The sequence below is a fragment of the Schistocerca piceifrons genome, chromosome 4, assembly GCF_021461385.2.
Source record: "Schistocerca piceifrons isolate TAMUIC-IGC-003096 chromosome 4, iqSchPice1.1, whole genome shotgun sequence".
Classification (NCBI taxonomy): Eukaryota; Metazoa; Arthropoda; class Insecta; order Orthoptera; family Acrididae; genus Schistocerca; species Schistocerca piceifrons.
The window spans coordinates 156,725,438-156,748,096 of record NC_060141.1 but is presented as its reverse complement, the minus strand read 5'-3'; positions in this window follow the sequence as shown (position 1 = coordinate 156,748,096).

The following is a 22,659-nucleotide window of genomic DNA, read 5'->3' as shown; positions in this document are numbered from 1 at the left end:
AAACGAAGAACATTTTTGTCTACCGTTATGCATGTTGAAGTTGTTTACGTCCTGTGTTCTCTACATTGTTTTTACATTACTATCACCTGTTTACACTGTTTTGTGGCAAAATAAAAGCAACCTTCCAAAATCTGCGCTTGTTACTTTAATTTTGGACAGCAGTGTATTTTCTGTTGGGATGTAGAGGCCATTAATACACCGTACAATGTTATGCTAAAGTAAAAGTGGGAGAAAAAGAATTTATATCGCACTAAAGAAAGAGATTACTATGAACGTTAACCATGTTGAATTTGTAAAGTGGTATACTGAAATTCAGTATTGCATTGCGTACACAACATACGGGCAGAATGCAAACATCTCATGAATACAGACAGAGTCAGAAAAGTTTACACAAGTCATTAGGCAAAGTTTGCTGTCGTCAGCTGCGTTGTCAGTTGCCAGTCATAATCCCATCTCCTGCTGGAAGACTGTACCTGAACAACTATCACCTGAGAAAACATGAGACAGAGGTGAGTGGTCAGGATCTCAGCTCAGGACGTGTTAAAGGCTGTAGCGTAAATTAATGGTGACTTGTACTGCTGCTAGCAGTATATTAACCAGAATGACGGCACCAGACATTCTCCATACGAGCGACCACTGCATATTTCATCGGATGCTTTACTTCAGCACTTAAAAAGTTAAAGTAGACGTCTTTGTGAGTGTGTGTGGTTTTTTTTCTGTCGTTCTATGTTAACGGTCTGTTTCCTTGCTATATTCTGTATTTTACTGTAGTCTTTTGCTATACGACATGTCCCTTTAGAGTTTTACGTGGCCTTAAAAGTTAGAACTTTTTGGTCGTTGCTCTAATTTTGGCGGTTATCAACCACTTCTTCATCTTTTGAGAGGTACTCGCTCCTTAAAAGAGAAAGTAAGATGCGTATCCAAGCAATGAGGATAAACGACGATGGGGAGCAAGCTTATAAAAGTGTTAATTTGCCGCTGCCGTCGTCGATATAAATTGTCAAATTTATATGTTCATCCGATGCCAGAACACAGTTTACTTCTCCAGAATAACACCAATGGAGTCGTCAGACTCACTGATCATCATTATCACAATCTCACAACTCCATGAGGTTCTGCATAGAGGTTCGAGATTTTATACAGGACATTGGCGCAAATCATGACTACCAAGACTTACGTCACTCTCCTCCACATTTTGAAAAAAAGTACTGGTGATGAGAATTTCTTCGCCCCAAGAAATGGAACTGGATATATCGTGGTCGAGCGTCACTCCTCTGGCATGCATGATTTTGGCTACGTAAAATGGTGGTGCGGGGAGGGCGGGGGGGTTGCGAGAGGGAAGCAATTTCTTGTATCCTGGCTTGCTTTTATTATTTCATATTGATCAGGATCATGAGGAGATAGACTCTGAAGATCGTAGCATGTTGTCTACGACACATTCGGTCTAGACCCAGCTACTTCCAGTCACTAGAAGTATGCACTTCATTACTTCATTTTCCAGATCAGCCTGCCAACGACTCTTTCTCTGGTAATATGGCGCATTTACTTTGGTTTTCTCTCCACCAAAATTTTATGAACTGTATTTTCAAATATCCGTGCAATATCTGCAGCACATTGCACCCACTTATTTCCAGTACCCACCTATCAAACGAGGAACTTCTTTGCTTATTCCTTGCTTCCAATTGTCTCCGTCTTCGACAAGTCCAAAGATCAGTCTTACTGATGCGCTGACACCGCCAGTGCTGTAAGCAGGAAAGCAGGAAGAAAGAAATTCATCATCACAGGCTTCAATTTGATTATGCCCCTGTTCTGCGCTCATAGGTAGGACACCACGCTTAGTACATGTCCTTCGCGGCGCTCGGTTACCACAGCACCAAGTTGCGACACCTGAAGATGGGCTTATAAGAGCCCAAAACCTGTCGTGTGATAATAAAAGAACTCTACAACTGAAGCGGTATTTTCAACCTCTGGTCTTTCTTTTAAACTGAACTTTTATTCTAGACATAGATATTGTTGTAGTCGAAGTAATGCTAGCGTAGATCGTCATCTTCGGTCTGTGTGACTAGATTTTGCTTATCAAAGTTTCCCAACCTTTTTCTAATCTACATAAAATTCTAGTAATGTGTCTGTAATGAATTAAGTTCGCAAGTATCTGAATTTCTCCGCTGATTTGGATGGTATATAGTCTAAGATTTAATCAGTTCTACATGGTCGAAATCAGATCATTTAAACATACCGTGATCAGCAACGGTCATTAAACATTATCTTGGGGTGCGCCAGAGGTTTCTTTCACATCTGATCATTTCGCCCCGTTAAAAATAGTGTGCTGGAAGTAAAGGTTAATCAGTACACCCTGTTCCGTACTCCATATAGTCCTATTTTTTCACTAAATTAATTGTAGCAAATTAAATCATAGGAATGTGATGTAATTCCGAGGTTGTGAGTATGACTCTTAAAAAAGATCCATTGTATCGAGTCACGTGTATCTAAGTGCTGTGTATAATGGATGTTTAAAACAGTTATACTCACCAACTGCTGTATTAAACGACTTCGCCAGGATCAGAGAAACTAGCAGCACCTACTGGAAAATATAAAGTTTCTGTAAATACGCACCATCAAATGATGTTTTTTCAACGGTTCGAAAACTGGCTAGTGGACAAATAAAAGTTATTACAAACGCATCACAAAAATACTGAGCACAATTTTCATACAAATCATCTACTACTGGTACTTCAGCCACACTCACTGCGTTCCGCGCTAAAAATAAAGACGCCGATCAAAAGGGGTGAGTCAGAGCCATGTCACCGCCCCCCCCCCCCCCGCAATAAAAAAATAGTAGGAGCGTTTATATTTATGCAGATATCAATTATCAAATTTTGTAACAAACTTTTGGTGAGTAAAGTAGTACGAAAACTAAGAGTCTGCACATAGCAAGTAATTGATGAGAATGGATGCTCTTTAAATTTTATATTGTGTAAATTATAAAATTATCAGCGTTGTGGGAGTTCCTTGATATTATAGTTATCGAGTTGCTTGTATGATGCATGTTCTCCCCGACTGTATGAATTTATGCTTTTCTGAGACTAAACTTTTGAGAAAGACAAGAAAGACAATTGTTTGGAGCTCATGCTAGAGATATGTAGTATTCACTGATATAAGCAAATAATTATTTTTTCATTATATGATTTTTTTTGTTTTGCCCATCTGTGGCCCACAATATTCAACTGCACTTTCTCTTTTCCCTGAGCTGAGCTTCAACTTCAGCCCAGTATTCCCCCATACGTTACATGTGCTGGTCTCCTTCGCTTCAGTCCATGGTCCGGCAGCTTTTTTTTTTTTTTTTTTTTTTTGGAAGCCCATGTGCTCTTGGAGTTTATTTTCTCCCCACTTCTTGCAGATCTGTTTCTATGTCGATGAAAACACCTCCTCGGTTTTATTGTTGAGAAAGTTATGGACGTTTCGACTACACACCAATAGAAAATAATCTTCCAGCTAGGAATGGTATCTGTGATCTTTTCTACATCTGTATGGAGTTCATGGTTGTCTCATGAATTCGCAATTTCCTCTGATCAGACACAGAATTTTCCTTCATGTGTCTTCTTCTTATTTCTAAATTCTTGATCAGAACTTTTGTATTCATTATAAGGGGTTCTTCTGCATTTAGGGCGTCTACTCGTAGTACGGTATTACTGTGCAGTAATACGTCTCCGATACTATTACTCTGCATAAATATTGTATCCTGACATTAACTGATATTGATTTCGTCTTGCAGACACTTTTGATTAGTCGACATGCTGTTCCCATCTACCTCGTCCATGATTAAGAAGTTTATTTCTCAGTGGTGTTTGTCTCCATACAACAATGTGTGTAGTGAATTGAAAAATATTTCTAGGGAGTTTGAAAGGCAGAACAGTCAAGTGTCACATTCATGTTTCAAAATGGTTCAAATGGCTCTGAGCACTATGGGACTTAACTTCTAAGGTCGTCAGTTCCCTAGAACATAGAACTACTTAAACCTAGGTAACCTAAGGGCATCGCACACATCCATGCCCGAGGCAGGATTCGAACCTGCGACCGTAGCGGTCGCGTGGTTCCAGACTGTAGCGCCTAGAACCGCTCGGCCACCCCGGCCGCCGTTCATGTTTCCATAGCCAATTCATTATTAGTATTATATTAAAATTTCTGTACATATCATAAATTAAAGTCCCGTGCAGCGTTTTTCGGTCTGTAGCTTACGTGACAGGTAATCACAGGGGGTACTGGTGGGGATTTTGATACGATTTCGACTAATAGATAGTCTCATTAGGAAGAAGGTTTGTGTATCTAATTTATAATTATTAATGAATGTGTAACATATATAGCCTATTGATATCTGTTCCATATTTAACAGACGTTAGGACGGACATCTTGTAACAGTAATGGGAGGTACGAGCTGGTCAGGTGGGGGTGCCTGTCCATAAAAGCAGTAAACAGCCGACGCAACTCCAGAGAGCAGCGAAGCTTGACTACAGTCTATACATATCTATCACGACATATCTAAAATATTATGAAGTCCCCTGCTCTGAATAGAGGCTAATCTCAGTAACTACTGTACGGATCTTGATGCGGTTTTCATTAATAGATGGACTGATCCACGAGGAATATTTTTGTACATAAATTATTACCACTACGCGAGACAAGTCGTCCGGCCGTAGATATTTACGAGCAGAAGGCAGCAAGTGCCATAAACCGAGTCTCCGCAAACTCCTCTCCGTGGAAGACGGGTCAGAGTAAATGAACACGTTTCGACTTATCCGTAGATACTGACCGTTTCTGAGGAAACGACTGTCAAAGTTTTCTAACGCGATTTATGTGTCTTTCATCGAGAAAACAGTTCAATTGAAGCGATGGCACAGGGGCTAGCATCACGGCTTCATGCTTTTCGCCCCATATCAGAAACCTGTATCTCTTTGTAATCTTTGCTTTTCATTTATCTACCATAACGTTGTCTTTATTCATCTACCAATTGTATTTCTGGTGAATGAATTAAAAAGACAAAGAACAATAAAAGAATGAGGAAATTATTTCAAATTGTTTTCGTTGCAATTCCGGCACTGTATCCTATTTATAATCAGGTGCAAGCGCCAGGTTTCGGTAAAGTGATCCATTATGCGTGGTTTGTTGCGAAATTATTGCCAAAGAGTGAAATTTTCAGAAATGTTAACAAAGTTTGCTTCTCGAGTGATATTCATACGAAGGAATGTCGTTGTTATAAACCTGTCTTTGTGGGATGCTCAAGCTTTGGTAATTTCTGTGTTTCGAAGGTTGGTACGGTTGTTATCATGCAAGGAAATGCAACAGGTGTTGGGAATTTCTGTGTTTCGAAGGTTTCTACGATCGATATCAAACAAAGGAATGCACCAAGTCTTCCCAAAGAATATGCATAAAAATAAACCTGGTGTTGTTTGTTGTTGTGGTCTTCAGTCCTCAGAGTGGTTTGATAAAACATGGTGTTGTTTGTTGTTGTGGTCTTCAGTCATGAGGGTGATTTGATGCAGCTCTCCATGCTACTCTATACTGTGCAAGCTTCTTCATCTCCCAGTGCCTAACGCAACCCACATCCTTCTGAATCTGCTTAGTGTATTCATCTCTTGGTCTCCCTCTACGATTTTTACCCTCCACGCTGCTCTCCAATACTAAATTGTTGATCGCTTGATGCCTCAGAACATGTCCTACCAACCGATCCCTTCTTCTAGTCAAGTTGTGGCACAAACTCCTCTTCTCCCCAATTCTATTCAATACCTGCTCATTAGTTATGTGATCTACCCATCTAATCTTCAGCATTCTTCTGTACACCACATTTCGAAAGCTTCTATTCTCTTCTTGTCCAAACTATTTATCGTCCATGTTTCACTTCCACACATCGCTACACTCCATACAAATACTTTCAGAAACGACTTCTTGACACTTAAATCTATACTCGAAGTTAACAAATTTCTCTTCTTCAGAAACGGTTTCCTTGCCGTTGCCAGTCTACATTTTATATCCTCTCTACTTCGACCATCATCACTTATTTTGCTCCCCAAACAGCAAACATCATCTACTACTTTAAGTGTTTCATTTCCTAATCTTATTCCTCCAGCATCACGCAACTTACTTCGACTACATTCCATTATCCTCGTTTAGCTTTTGTTGATGTTCATCTTATATCCTCCTTTCAAGACACTGTCCATTCCGTTCAACTGCTCTTCCAAGTCCTTTGCTGTCTCTGATAGAATTACAATGTCATCGGTGAACCTCAAAGTTTTTATTTCTTCTCCATGGATTTTAATACCTACTCCGAATAAGAAGCAGTATAAGAATTGATATAAGAATGAAATATATGAATATGAGAATTTAAAGAGGTTGTAAACCTTGGGAATACTACACACACGTATATTGTAAAACAAATGTATGATAGTTGTTGTGACCGCCGCTGTAATTTTGCAATTAATATACAGTAACTGCCTTGTATCGCTTAACTTGAAGCCGGCCGTGGTGGCCAAGCGGTTCTAGGCGCTATAGTCTGGAACCGCGCGACCGCTACGGCCGCAGGTTCGAATCCTTCCTCGGGCATGGATGTGTGTGATGGCCTTGGGTTAGTTAGGTTTAAGTAGTTCTAAGTTCTAGGGGACTGATGACCTCAGAAGTTAAGTCCCATAGTGCTCAGAGCCATTTGAACCATTTGAACTTAACTTGAAAAGAAACACTCGTGTAGTAACCTTCTATGGACATTGGTAGATAAACGAAAGAAAGTAAAATAAATAAAGTAAACAAAAAGAATAATCACGTTTCGAACATGGGGCGCAAAAGTGAAACAGAAGAGACGCTAGCCACTGTGCCACCATTTCGACTGAGGTTGTAGCGCGCTAAAAGTCGTCTAAAGTAGGTCGAAAAGTTCGACTGTCGCTTTCTTAGAAGTGGTCGAGTATCTACGGGTAAGCTGAGACACGTGTTCGCTTATTTTCATTCCTCTTCCTCTGAGCAAAGTTTCCGGAAATCGGTTTATGGCACTAGACGTGTTCCCCTCGTTAGCCTTACTAGTGCTTAAGGAGGGGTAGGTAGCCAGTTTTACACACTTAATTTTTAAAAACGTGTACCCCTCCCTTGAGGAACATAAAGTGCTGGTGAAGACAAGATATGTTTCGGGGGGGGGGGGGGGGGGAGTGTAAGGAGGAGGGGGGGGGGTAATTGGGAGATGGTAACAAACTGTGATCTACTCCTCCTCACTTTCCTAGAACTGAACCGTGGACCCGCTACTGGAAAAATGGGTAAAGCCGTCGGCACACGGACAGAGCATCCGAACGTTGAGCGTTGAGCGTGCCGAGTTTCTGACGTCACAGCGTGGAATAGCACGCTCGGGAGTCTTTCCGAACGTGCAGAGCAATATCTGGCATGTCAGATATTCTGAGCGTGCGTCTGAGCGTTGACCAATGAGAAGGCACAACGCCACCTACGTCACAAGCACGCCGTCTCCCTTCAGTTGTGAGGCGCCATATTGGCATTCATTTCAAGCCTATATGTATACATGCCGTTCCGGGCACCAGCAAATTGAGAATCACCGCAAAACCCGTTGTTAACTGTGTGATTCGTTCCAATAAAATAATGAGAAACATCATATTCGTGGCAAAAGAATTATTGTAACTTGCGTATAATGAGAGTAGACTGTTTGAAGGCAGTGACACGCTGAAGATCCACCCAAAACGCATTGTTCTTGGTACAATTTGTTATAATTAAATTTCAGTTAGTAACATATCTACGATTAAGGTTTTTAGCATGTGGTAAGATACTGTGCGTAGATACGAAAGGTGCGAAATTGGTTTAGCGTAATTAATAGCGTCCTTGTCCTGTAATGAGTTTTTTTGCTGGGGCGGTGGTTCGCGTCCTGACACAGCCAATCTTTTTTTGTCCTAACATTCACGTTTTTATTAGGTTCTGATATTTTATTATTATTTTAACATAAGTATAGACTATAATATTTAATGTTATGTAAATACAAGTTCACCTTTTTTTTTGAGGGGTGACTTTGTTCGATTGGCTTAATCTACAGGACAGCTTGCGCTACCTGTATATAGATATTTTGCTCCTTTTTCTTTTACGCTTCGTAATTCACATGTTGCAAAGGTTCTGCTACTGGGTAGGAACAGTGGTCAAGTAAGAGTGACCTTGGGGTTTTACTAAAATGTGGGAATGATGAAATAATGTTAATCTTATTCGGATAAGTATTCCAAATTTGTAACGCACTGTTTGTAATTGAACTTTTATAAGCCTGTGTCTTTATTGATTGGACATGGTGCTTTCCTTTTCGTGGACGATGGAAGAAATGTGCGTTTTAATATAGCTAACGTGGGAATTTTACGCGCGCCCGTTGAGTAAACAGTGTGATTTACGAACTAGAAACATCCCTCAACTGTCGCTGTAGTGCGTTGCGATCGCGTATACCACGTTGGAGCCCACGTACCGTATGCACAAGTCGCATCGTTCCTGAGCGTTCAGCAGCACGTTGAACTTGGCACGTTCAACGTTAACGTTCGACAGCACGGTCCGTGTGCCGACGGCTTAAGATAAGTCCAGTGAACGTGGCTTCACTTTCTTGGCGGTGAATGGGCCGTAGGTGTGAGTAGCAGGTGGTGGTGCGCCTCCCGGACCTCGGCCACTGCACAGCAGCTGGCGAGGCGAGCTGTCAGCGATGGCGGCGGCGGCCGGCAGGTGGCGGCCGTCCGCTAGGCGGGGCCACGCGCGGCCCGGCCCGCCTCCGCCGCTCCGCCACTCCTCCGCCGCGCTCTGCCCGGCTCTGCTGTCGCTAATAACAGTGATCTGGTTACGCGGCACGCCCCGGTGTCTGCCCGCTGTCCGGGCGCCGCCGATGCATCACTCGCCGCGACGTCGCCGCCTCGGCTATCGCCACCTGTCACAGCGACAGCGCCTGTCATAACACAACCATTCTTGACCCGCTGCCGCTGCCACTGCTGCTACGATACGTGTGATCGCCGTTGTACATTTGCTGTTATACACATCCCTCTCGGTTCATTGGCCTGTCACTGAAGAAATTTGTAGGCACGCATAAGACTGCTGTGTGTCCTTTATTCAAACGCGCTTCTGCTCTGCTTCAGATGTGCAGCTCGGACAGAGCGAGTGCGTTCCCCGATTGGCTCCCGTTGATAGCTTCTAGGAAGCGCGAGCTACAGTAGTACTTGACATAGCAGAAGGCTCCAAATGATTGGAAAAGAGCACAGGCAGTTCCAGTTTCCAAGAAGGGTCGTCGAGCAGATGCGCCAAACCAAAGGCCTATATCTCTGACATCGATCTGTTGTAGAATTTTAGAACATGTTTTTTGCTCGCGTATCATGCCATTTCTGTAAACCGAGAATCTACTCTGTAGGAATCAACATGGATCCCGGAAACAGCGATCGTGTGAGACCGAACTCGCCCGCATCTCGTGGTCGTGCGGTAGCGTTCTCGCTTCCCACGCCCGGGTTCCCGGGTTCGATTCCCGGCGGGGTCGGGGATTTTCTCTGCCTCGTGATGGCTGGGTGTTGTGTGATGTACTTAGGTTTGTTCGGTTTAAGTAGTTCTAAGTTCTAGGGGACTGATGACCATAGATGTTAAGTCCCATAGTGCTCAGAGCCATTTGAACCATTTTTGACACCAAACTCGCTTTATTTCTTCATGAGACCCAGAAAATATTAGATACAGGCTCCCAGGTAGATGCCATTTTCCGTGACTTCCGGAAGGTGCTCGATACAGTTCCGCACTGTCACCTGATAAACAAAGTAAGAGCCTACGGAATATCAGACCAGCTGTGTGGCTGGATTGAAGAGTTTTTAGCAAACAGAACACAGCTTGTAGTTCTCATTGGAGAGACGTCTTCAGACGTTAAAGTAATCTCTGGGGTGCCACAGGGGGGTGTTATGGGACCATTGATTTTCACAATATATATAAATGACCTTGTAGATAGTGTCGGAAGTTCCATGCGGCTTTTCGCGGATGATGCTGTAGTATACAGAAAAGTTGCAGCATTAGAAAATTGTAGCGAAATGCAGGAAGATCTGCAATGGATAGGCACTTGATGCAGGGAGTGGCAACTGACCCTTAATATAGACAAATGTAATGTATTGCAAATACATAGAAAGAAGGATCCTTTATTGTATGATTATATGATAGCGGAACAAACACTGGTAGCAGTTACTTCCGTAATATATCTGGGAGTATGCGTACGGAACGACTTGAAGTGGAATGATCATATAAAATTAATTGTTGGTAAGGCGGGTGGCAGGCTGAGATTCATTGGGAGAATCCTTAGAAAATGTAGTCCATCAACAAAGGAGGTGGCTTACAAAACACTCATTCGACCTATACTTGAGTATTGCTCATCAGTGTGGGATCCGTACCAGATCGGGTTGACGGAGGAGATAGAGAAGATCGAAAGAAGAGCTGCGCGTTTCGTCACAGGGTTATCTGGTAAGCGTGATAGCGTTACGGAGATGTTTAGCAAACTCAAGTGGCAGACTCTGCAAGAGAGGCGCTCTGCATCGCGGTGTGGCTTGCTGTCCAGGTTTCGAGAGGGTGCGTTTCTGGATGAGGTATGGAATATATTGCTTCCCGCTACTTATACCTCCCGAGGAGATCACGAATGTAAAATTAGAGAGATTCGAGCGCGCACGGAGGCTTTCCGCCAGTCGTTCTTCCGGCGAACAATACGCGACTGCAACAGGAAAGGGAGGTAATGACAGTGGCACGTAAGGTGCCCTCGGACACACACCGTTGGGTGGCTTGCAGAGTACAAATGTAGATGTAGATGTAGAACCATTGACCTGGCCGCAGGGTCACCATTTACAGTGGAGGCTGAGCTAGTCATAATTACTTTGTATGAGGATGTTTGTCTGAATTCTGCACTGGATGGGTGATACGAACTGAGTCAGCAATCATTTCTGAAACCGCTCAATCCCTCACCAAAATCCCAATAGCGTCCGGGCAATTGTGTGCCACTATAGTTGGCAAGATCACTACATCTTTTAGACGAACGGTTAACGGAATTTCGACAGTCGGCAGTGAGATCGGTGTCGCGGGAAGTCGACTTATTCCATGCCTCACTTAACCCAAAACAGCATCTACGTGCTGCTTTCACTTCCTGTCATTAGACTCAGATACTTGAGTACAGGTAAATTCATTCGCTATGGAGACACTACGGGAAACGTACAAGAAGTCTTACGACACATAGCGTCTCACGGATAACATACTGATTCGTGAAGTAATAGAATGGTGAAGCCACCAACGAGAGCGTTTTCTTACGAAGGCATTACAAGTAACGTCATTACCATGAAGCGTAAGCGCGAACCAGTTAGCCAGTAACGTTATCTGAATCTTTCAGTTTGAAGCTGACTGTTAGACAAAGTGCTGTATTTGAACTAAACGTAGGGTGCTGTTTTAAGCAAAAGTGTCACGTATTCGTATAAGAGGTAGTATTGGTCAAAACTAGAAGAAAAGTTCCTATAGTTGTGTATCTGGAAACCGGTAACTGTTGAGATACGGCCCAGTCTGTCCGTTACGTAGAAGTAGACACAATAGCCATTGTTACTAAGAACCATAACGCGTCCTTCAGCCCTTCTTCACATTTGATCACGCATGCTTGCAAATACACTTGGCTCCATTCGGATTGCGCAAGGGTGTCTTGGTCAAACGCTCTTGACACGTCTGTACGTTGCCGATAGGTTGAGCATACACCAAAGCGTTTAAATCAGACGAATTCTCGTCCGGTTATCCGACCACCTCCGCTAACGCATCGCCCATCGCCCATGACAAGTTGGGTTGAGATACTGTCGCACGGGCTGTAAAAACAGGGTGGAGCCCGGTCGTACGTAAACCACAGCCGTTGTCTCTCAGCAAGGGCAATATTCTCCAGTAGTGCTGGTAATTCATATATACAGACATAAGCAGTTAACTGCAACAGCAAAACGACCAACACCGAATGCTACACATTACTCGACACAAGTAAACCGGCCCATATCGCACCAGGAACTGGCTCCGCTCATGTAATTATAGAAAGTTTTCTTCTAGTTTTGACCAATACGACCTCCTACAAGGACATGTGACACTTTTTGTGCACACAATGTGTAACCAAAATTTACTCAGTTCTTACATTTAATTTATCTCGTATTTGCATAACAAGCATGTTTGCTTATGATTAGAATATTTTATCTATAAAACTATAATACAGATATATCTATAGACATGAATCACGGCTTGTTCTTTCTTTTAAAAAAATGGTAGGTTTTAAAAGTGATATTACAAATTGTGTGGAATACCTTAATGATATCAATTGTTTTGGCATCTTAATCTACATATCCTGAATATGACCATTCCCGCCCGTACTGGGGATTAATTTGGTGACGTGACTACGTACAGCCACGAAACAATCAAAGTAACTGTCACCTCGCACTGTAAGCACTGAAAGGGCTTTGCAGGCAGCCACTTACTACCAACGTAAATTTATTGACCATGAGAAGAAGAAAGGGGTGAATACTGCAAGAAAAATGTTAAACCTGAGTAAGTCGATGAAGTACAAGTTACATAAGGAGGGACAGAATGCCAGGTGAAGTAGGTTTGAAGTACCAGTCTCAAAAAGCAAGAAGCAAAGTGCATACAATAAATATCTCATTGACGATACGGACATATGTCCTATTATACAGCAACTTCTGCGTTACTAGGAACAAAGCAAAGACATATCAGCTTTGCGAAAACTTAATTATTTTGTTACATAGAAGTAGATGTGAAGGCTAGCGAGGGAGTTCTGAGAAGTTGTTCGATCTGTGAGATTTTCTTTTGACAGTTACCACAATAAACTAATCTTGTGCGAACGAGACGACATAGTTTCACAAAAGGGATAACTATAAAGCGGTCAGTGGTTTATACAGACTCACTACACAGAGGATTAAAGTTGTCGCGGTAAAAACACCCCTGGAGTCCGTTCCTCGAAGTTTCCGTGCTGTTGTGCAAAATCGCACTCGCGGTCACTGTCGGAATGAAGTACGGTGTGCGGGGCGCGAGACAAATTGCGCGACGTACGGCTCTGCGGATTTAATTGCGAACTGTTTTGGTGGACCCGGATTAATTCTCTGCAGCACTAAAAATCAATCTAACTAAAGGTTGCCAATCTCTCTCGAGACAGGGTTGATCTTCTCATAACTCCACAACAGCGCTGTAGCTACCTAATTAGTTTCAGGTAAGATTCCGAGAACTGACAACGGGACTGGAATATGTTCGCCGCTAACAGTTTATTGGACCGCCACCAGCTGTTTACCACAACCCAAAAACAGGAGGAAAGTTCAGAATCAGTACGGAGAAAAGCACATAAAACATTATTCTCAAATTCGTCCGGGTACGAAGTCAGTTTATTGGCATGAATAACCCTAACCAAGAATGAGATTTTCACTCTGCAGCGGAGTGTGCGCTGATATGAAACTTCCTGGCAGATTAAAACTGTGTGCCAGACCGAGACTCGAACTCGGGACCTTTGCCTTTCGCGGGCAAGTGCTCTACCAACTGAGCGACCCAAGCACCCCTGCTTGGGTCGCTCAGTTGGTAGAGCAACCCTAGCCAAGTCCGTCACTTTCTTCCAACACTATCTACACCTAGCTAACGGCGCCTTGCTCTGGATGAGGTCTCTCTTTGTGCCTAACGAGTTCACCCTCACTAATGCACAACATGCCCCGAAAAAAAAATAGGAATCTGAAACTACTTGAGGAGAACTGCAATGCCGCGTCCGAGAAGGCATTTCGAACTTTTTTCAGTCTTCCTTACTGCGGTAAGTAACTTGGTTGGTCACAAAAGTCTCACCTACCGCCGACTTCGGAAAAACACAACGAAAACACCACCTCTGCCCGAGAGGGCACACAGCTTCTGCCGGCAAACTCCTCGATTTCGAAAGCCACCAAAATGTTCCAATAAATCAGTTAACATAGGGGCGTTTCAAAAAATGGTTCAAATGGCTCTAAGCACTGTGGGACTTAACATCTGAGGTCAACAGTCCGCTAGACTTAGAACTACTTAGACCTAACTAAGGACATCGCACACATCCATGCTCGAAGCAGGATTCGAACCTGCGACCGTAGCAGCCGCGTGGTTCCAGACTGAAGCGCCTAGAACCGCTCTGTCATCGCGGCCTGCAGAGGCGTTTAAGACAATCGGAATCTGGAGCAGCACGTGTGCATTCTTATCGGCCATTTCCCTTCTGCTTACTGAGCTTCTGTAAGGTGCGGAATTCTGGCAGGACTTAAGGAGCTTTTTCTGCAATGGATGCTAGAAACGGCCCCCGTCATGGGGAAATTACTCTCCCTGTTAGCCGGCCGAAGTGGCCGTGCGGTTAAAGGCGCTGCAGTCTGGAACCGCGAGACCGCTACGGTCGCAGGTTCGAATCCTGCCTCGGGCATGGATGTTTGTGATGTCCTTAGGTTAGTTAGGTTTAACTAGTTCTAAGTTCTAGGGGACCTCAGCAGTTGAGTCCCATAGTGCTCAGAGCCATTTGAACCATTTTTTCTCCCTGTTAACATGCCGTGCGGACTCCGGCAATAACGCATTTAGGAGGATTAGCATAGATTGGCCCATCGACTACAGTCTGACCCTGTCGCAGAATAGCTAGAGAAACTACACACAGGCAAGGCCAGGAAATGAGGTGTTGCAATATTGGTACTGTGCGAGGTGTATTGTCAAACTGAAGTGTCGCTCTGTGTTTGATTGTTGTGCTACGCAAGGCATTGACGAACGGCCGTGTAGCACGTGGCAGCGATCCACTTTTAAGAATATTCGAGAGTACAGTGTATAACCAACCTTCCGTTTTTCTCCGTGTGTCTCGGGCGTACATGCGACGGTGCTGCCACGCTGGCCAGGTTTTCAGTTAACTGTGCCGAGTACTAGCCTTCTCCTGACGCGTTCACTCAGATCAGTTTCATCAGCATTTCCGTGACACACCCACATGAGTAAAATAAACCCGTGACCGTCCTGTGACTATTCGAGAAGGGAATACGAATGATCCGTGGAAGAGTGTCTCAGAAATGCTAAAGAAATTGAACTGGCAGACTCTTGGAGATAGGCGTAAATTACCCCGTGAAAGCTTACAAAGTTTTCAAGAACCAGCTTTCAATGATGACTCTTGGAATATACTGCAATTATGAACATATCGCTTCCGTAGGGATAGTGAGGACAAGATTAGAATAATTAAAGTACACACAGAGACGTTTTAACTATGACTCTACTCGCGTTCCATACGTGAGTGAAACGGGAAGAAGCCCTAATAACTGGTACAATAGGGCGTACCCTCTACCATGTACTTCACAGTGGTTTGCAAATTATTGTTGCAGGTGTAGATCATAACACTGCATTTTTGTTGTTGTTGTAACTTATTAATCTTCGTTTTATTGTGCTTTTTGTTTTGATGATATATTGCGAAGATTGTATGAGGACCTCATACCTGCCGGCCGGTGTGGCCGAGCGGTTCTAGGCGTTTCAGTCGGGGACCCCTACGGTCGCAGGTTCGAATCCTGCCTTGGGCATGGATGTGTCTGATGTACTTAGGTTAGTTAGGTTTAAGTTCTAGGGGACTGATGACCTCAGATGTTAAGTCCCATAGTGCTCAGAGCCATTTGAACCATTTTTTTGACCTCATACCTGGCCTTCAAATTTTCTCCCACAAAACAGACACAATGTCTGAAAACGGACGATATTATTTAGGTTCTACTCCACCTGGACAAAAAACATTTGCACTGTAAAAAGCTAAGAACGTAAATATATAAAACAATTTTCAATTGAAAATTACTAAAATGCTGAAACAATCAGATCCACTGAAAGAGAAATACACAATTTCTTCGTAATTTCGCAGCTAGAAAGGAAACATCATAAAGTAATGAAAAAGACTGCTTTCTAGGCACTTTTGGCTGTGTTTGTATGTGCACATTTTCTCGTTAAAGTAAATATCGACTTTTTTTAAACGTTTGAAGTATACTTCTCTATTCTTTCAAACCCTTGCAGTGTGTGAAATTTGCCATGCGACCTTCGTCAAGAACATGCATTAGGAACTTTGCATTCGTCATTATCAAACTCTACAGCTCTTGCTAATTCGTTATTGCGGACGTTACATTCCGATTCGTGTAAGGCAGACATTTCCTTCCAACCGCAGTTATGTTGTTCAGAACTGTCGAAGTTGTATGTTCCTCGATGAATACTATCTAATCATGGAAGCACCTGCCCTCATCCCGACCAATTTTACTATCAGCAGTGTGTTCTCTGGTGATTACCAAATATCACCAACAAATATCTGAGTAAAGAACAAACGACAATAAGATAAGTTATTTGTGAATCAGCTACTAGTCTTATTATATTTAGCGACTGGTCCGCCTGTGACATGTGTGCTTCTTGCCACCGCAAACGTCAGTTATCCTTTTTTTTAAAAAAAAAAAAAAAAAAGGTCATTAGCGCCCTCCAGTGAATCGCGTTAATTTGTGTGTGTGTATGTATGAGTGTGTGTGTGTGTGTGTGTGTGTGTGTGTGTGTGTGTGTGTGTGTGTATTTGTGTCTTTTAACTGACTGTCTGTTGTGTTCCTCATGTGGGCGTGGGATACCTGCCCAGCGTTTGTCTAGACAAGTGCGAAAAACAAAATAAATCTTCCACTCAGACTGTCCTGCGTACCAAACCACCGGTCGTTAATTTGCCGCGTGAATTAGATCAGAGCCTGTCTCACGTACGTGTATCGTAAGCTTGTGAGCCGCGTGTTAAGCTGTACATGAATAAGAACTAGAAAACAACAAGTACCAGTTAAATTTAATTTATGTCATGCTCTGACTCATTGATCGGTTTCCTTCTCAGACAGTTCGTAATCAAGCGTCTGTAGTAGTGGCCTACATTTCTGTACATTAGATCATATCACGAACTGTTATTGGTACCTTTTTACCCCATGGTACTCTGAGAGAGAAATTTTCCTGGTGTGTTTATATTTCTTCTCTCTTTTTTCTGTAATTAATGTTATCTGTGTTACCTGAAATAAGTGAATTTATACTTACGTAAGTCTTGTGCATGCACATCTTCTTTTCTATGGGTGTCATGCTTAGATGTACTAATATCTGGGCAAAATCAGGGAACGGGCAGTTGAAGGAAAGTGAAAGGAGAAAAAGAAGAAAAAGGGCTGTCGCGATATGTTTTGGATATATGATGACTGAGGATTTCAACGACTAATAGTTAAAAGAAAATGAAATATAAGAGTAAAGAACGTATGATTCCAACTGATTAACTTTTTGAGAGTCTGAAAGCGATTTATGTGCCTAGAAGGGCTGATGGGTGAACTATAAGTGACGAAAGACAGTGATTTTATTCTGAATTACAAAATGCTGTCATGATCCAAGCTAATTTGTTGACAAAGAGCATCAGTGAACATTTTGGTGCGTATTCGTGTAAAATTAAGAACGGTGCCTCCCTACCTTAGCAAAAATAATGAAAGTATCAGCAGCCATGTAAGTACAAAGTCAGATAGGAGAGACTTTTCTGCATGTATCTTTGGACATCGCCAAACACCGACTGCAAAACTGAACAAAATAAACCGTGTCACGTCTAAGAGCAAGAATCAACATATAGTTTAAAGACTTCCTTATCTTATATAGCAAAAGCAGGTGGAATTAACTGGACAGTTGACGTATTTATTCGGTTGCTCTGCAGCGCAGGAGTTTAAAAAGTAACAATCGCGTCTCATAACTTGTACGATACCTTGTACCTAGCGGTGTGTTATAAGATAAAACATTTTGGAACCAGTAAGAAACTCATTAACGGCATGCTATATTACAATTCTAGTTTGCAGAAACTATTGCAGTTTATAAAGTTTAGAGGTGTTAAGTGTTGTGTATGTGCTTGTATCTCGTGTGTGCGTCGTAAATGCAGGTTTACAACCAAAGTAAAGTTCAATTGAAGATCACTGGAAAGGAAATAAAATGAAATAAAAACTGAAAACGATACAGTTATAGCCTCTCAGTGAAAAATAGTTTTATGTAGCGAATAGCAGACCTATGTTACAGTCTCTCCACAATTTATGAAACTGCTTACAAAGAAATAGTAATGTCACTACAAATTCTGATGCTGAATAATTTTTCGCAGTTACCGTTTCCTTCTTCAGCATTCGTTTCATTTACAAACTTGTTGGTTTAGATTTGGGAGTTCACTGAACTCTCCGCTAAAATAGTGCTCGTTACGATCCCTCCTTTCATTGTGTAAGCTGACGTATCAACCGTATCAGAGCCAGTACCGAGAGGAACTAACCAGTAATTAGTCATAACAGCGGTAGAATGGATATAATCGTAATCGGTCTCTGCCCTTATCGTGAATACTGCATCTCCCAGACACACTGTATTCTGCTAGCCTGAAAAAGTGTCGCACACGGTACCTCATGCATATAGATAGTTTTTGCCGCTCAGACAGTACATTCTGAATGACAGGGTTTCAGATCTCGACCTAGTCATCCAGACCATTCTCCTTCTATTCCGTAAATCGCTCAGCACAAACGCAGGATGTTTGCTTAGAAAACTACAGGCCAATTTCCTTTCCCATCCTTCCTAAAACCAAGTTTGATTTCCGTCTCTAATGACTTCGATTACTTCTTTACTTTTTCAAGCGGCATGCTGTAAGAGCTTCCTGAGAACATGCTTGTGCCTAGCAGAAACTTCTTATATGCTTTTATAAGCGTAATCGGAGAAACCAAGACGGGAAAAGCTTCTCATAAATGTTAGAAAATAAAAAGAAAACGCCAGGTACATGATTTACCACTCGTAACTTTATGAGAATTATTATCTCACGAACCCACAGCCTTACAGGCAAGCAAGTAGCTTGATTTAGACTGAAAAAGAACGACGTACTACTTATTAACGGAATAGGCCGTGCGGCTTATCATAAACACTGATCATAAATTAAACTCTGTATTGTCTCCGCATTAATATGACATGACAACGCGTATTAAGAATGCTGCACTCCTTTTACGAAAATTTTTTTAGTTTGCTTCGTAGTTACTGATTTGAGATGCTATTTGGATAACAAGCTTGTACAACACATCACCTACGGAAATGTTTGTTTCTGTTCATGAAACGTACAAAATATATCGACAGAAAATACAGTTACTGAAGTAACGGGAAACTGTCAAATACACGGGCTGTTTCAAAAAGATTAATACGATTTCACAAGATATTATTTTCTACAAGTACGAAGATAGAAATTGTTGGAAAATTTAAACTTACGCATGTGACTGCCAAGTTATTATTTTGGAAAGAATGGTACGATTTTACAAGGGTATAAGACCTAAACGCATACAACCGTTGGGTACTTCTCAAAATTAAATTTAGAACCAAAATTTTCAGCTATCTTTCACAATGTTCAAAGCGCTCCCCCCATCCCCTCATCCCCAGTCGCAAGAGAAACGTGTAGACGACAAACATGTCCCATACTTTTGCGAGCCTGTCTCGAGCTACTGCACTCACTGTTCGTGCTATGGAACGTCACAGTTCACCCAAAGCTGTTGGAGGGAGAGGCACGTCAGAGTCTTTAACAACTCCCCACGAAAAAAACGTCACGATGAGTTCGCCGAGGTAAGTAGTGCGACGCGATATCCATACACCACAACGGCCGATTCTTCGATGAGGTAGCTCATTGTTAAGAACTGCTTTTTCGTGATTGGTGTCTGTACGATAGTGTTCCGGCATGTTGAAAAATTGAAATTTCAGCTCGTTCTCACAGGTGTGAAGAAAGTCATATGTCAAACAAATCCAAGTTCATGATTTCTGGAGCCATCTTTCACAAACAAGGAGCTAGCTGCACCAAGGAGTCATCTTCCCGCCTCAACATGAACTGGTAACTTAAGACTGCCGCCAACGTAAACTTTTTGTTTCGAAGTGTAAGTTAAAATGTACGAAAGTTTTTTTTTTTGTGAGACAGGATGACCCTTTTTGAAACACCATACATAGAGCTACTGATAGAATACGGCTTATCAAGCACATTTTTACGCAACAGTTGTAAAATATTGGTATTTAGTAAATGTAGTGGTACAGAACACTACTTCTTGGCTTAATGTGCAGTCTACTAACATGAATTAATAATTTACTGTATTGCTGACGCACAGTTCCTCACTCGGAGGATGACGAGTGCATCGCGGATGTACAAACGATTGCCATGTTTCGAGTATTCACTTTTCGCTGTGAAACGCTTCTTGTCTCCGTTCTAGTCGGATGCTTGCTTTTAGCTATCCACAGTCACCATTAATACCTTACAGGAGTGCAAGCTACATACTGTAATCAGTAAGCTATTACTTAAAGCGGGCGACTTCGCTCTAAGCAATGAGCTTAAAAGTTTACGAATAGATCTGTGGTTAATTGCGCCACACAGGCTGCAATTCTTGTACACAGACGTTTTGCCTTCTTTTTCCCTTCTGACTAGATAACAGTAGTTGTAAGATTTTCATTACTATTCCATCCAAGATCTACCGCTCTACGTACCGAACTGGCACGTATTTCCTTCTTTTCCTTGTTCTTCAACAACCTGTACCCTCAGAATAGGCGTTTAAGTGTGACGGTAATGATTTCACATACTGACTGTAGTTTTGAGGAATGATAATACATTCATGAGCCACATGGCCTATATAATCGTCAAACGCTTGTTCTCCGGAAATATCGCAAATCACTGTTTGCTTACTAATTAAACCTTCAAAGCTTATCATTTCGGTTCACATGAAAAATTGTGAAAGATAACGAAGACCTGTGCTGCCGGCTGCGCATTTGAGATTGCACAGTAGTCGTAGATGTTATCAGATAATAATGACCCTTTCCACCAACGTACTATGTTGCTTGCCGAGCTGACATCCGCCTTTAACTATGTTCACTGTGATTCTGTACGGCGGAAATTTCTGTTTTCTGTGGATTTTTTTTTTTAATATTACTGGTCGTCATTCAAAATGTAGCTCTCACTCGGCGGTAGCATGTGGGCCGTGTTGCACTGCGATAAAACTCTCGCAGCGGCTTCACGCGGCCCGCCAGCCTGCATGGTGCTGCCATCTGTGTCCAGACTGGACGCCAGGCGAGTTTCCACAACGAAACCCGTTCTGACGCAACGTTACCCGCTGTTGTTGGCTCACGTCATGTTGTTCACTTTCATTTACATACCGTTTCGAGCTTCGAGCAGCCTTATTGCTACGACGTTTGTGTCCCGATTTATAGTCTTCATAGCAACAGACTCGTTAAAGAAGCAGAGAGTTTCCAGTAGCAACTACGATGAAAAGTGTTTGTAAGTGGGCCTCACGTGACAATCAGTTTTTTACGAAGAGTTTTTGAATAAATGGGAGAGTGATCGTGGTACACTTGCACAAAGACAGAGAATGATTTATAATGTGGCACGGTGGTGGAGTCGTGTCTGTAGGTTTTATGGCTACAGCCTCCAAAGTGCTGAAAATTAGGTCTGTTATACGAATATTTTGCTCTTTAGCGAAGATAATTCTTACACATGGTACTCGCCGAGAAAAGCAGAAAAACCGTGTTATATAGCTGCCCTTATCTGATTTATGGACCATACAAAACTTTTCTGGCGGTGTCATTGCGCACATGAACCGGAATTCTCTCCATTATGTGTTTTTTTTCCAGCGAAGCTACCTTATTACCACTAAATTGATCGCCAAGAGAGCTGAGTGCTGCCGGCACGGTAACTCACCGTGTTCAGTCAGGGGGTCAGCTGCACTCTGTAATTAAAAAAAAAGTGAAAAGATCAACTATGAACTTGAACAGGTGTCATGCGACAAATGCAACGAACATTAACGAACAAAATGAGATCAGAAAAAAAAGTTGCCAGCGCGACGAAATGCCATGCAATGGGGGCCGGGTTCGATTCCCGGCTGGATCGGAGATTTTCTCCGCTCACGGACTTGGTGTTGTGTTGTCTTCATAATCGTCTCATCCCCATCGACACACAAGTCTCCGAAGTGGCGTGAACTAAAAAGGGCTGCGCGGTATTAGCCGAGCGGTCTGAGGCGCTGCAGTCGTGGACTGTGCGGCTGGTCCCGGAGGAGGTTCGAGTCCTCCCGCGGGCATGGGTGTGTGTGTGTTTGTCCTTAGCATAATTTGGATTAAGTAGTGTGTAAGCTTAGGGACTGATGACCTTAGCAGTTAAGTCCCATAAGATTTCACAAACATTTGAAGATTTTTTTGAGCTATAAAGGCTCGCATCAGGCGATCGGTCTACCCGGCGGGAGGCCCTAGCCACACGACATTTCATTTCGTCACTAAATTTCATGGATGTGTTTGATCAGTCAACGAGTGTCAAAGGGGAAACTTTTATGAGTAGGTCAGCTGTCTGCGTGTAGTGTTATTCATGTGAAAGCGAGAGAAATGTTTCTAAATGTTTGCGAATCGTGTAAGACGGGAATTGGGTATCAGCCCGATATCCACCTAGTGGAATGCGGGAAACAGCATAAAAACCACATCGAGGATGGCACACCGACCCTCGTCGTTAATCCGCAGGAAAGATTCGATCCGTGGCCAGCATACCCCTCCGTTTCACAAGCGGCGCATTAACACGCACGGCTATCAGGGTTGGTTTTTGCCAGCGTAAGTAATGAAAGGACTAGTTTTTTGGCA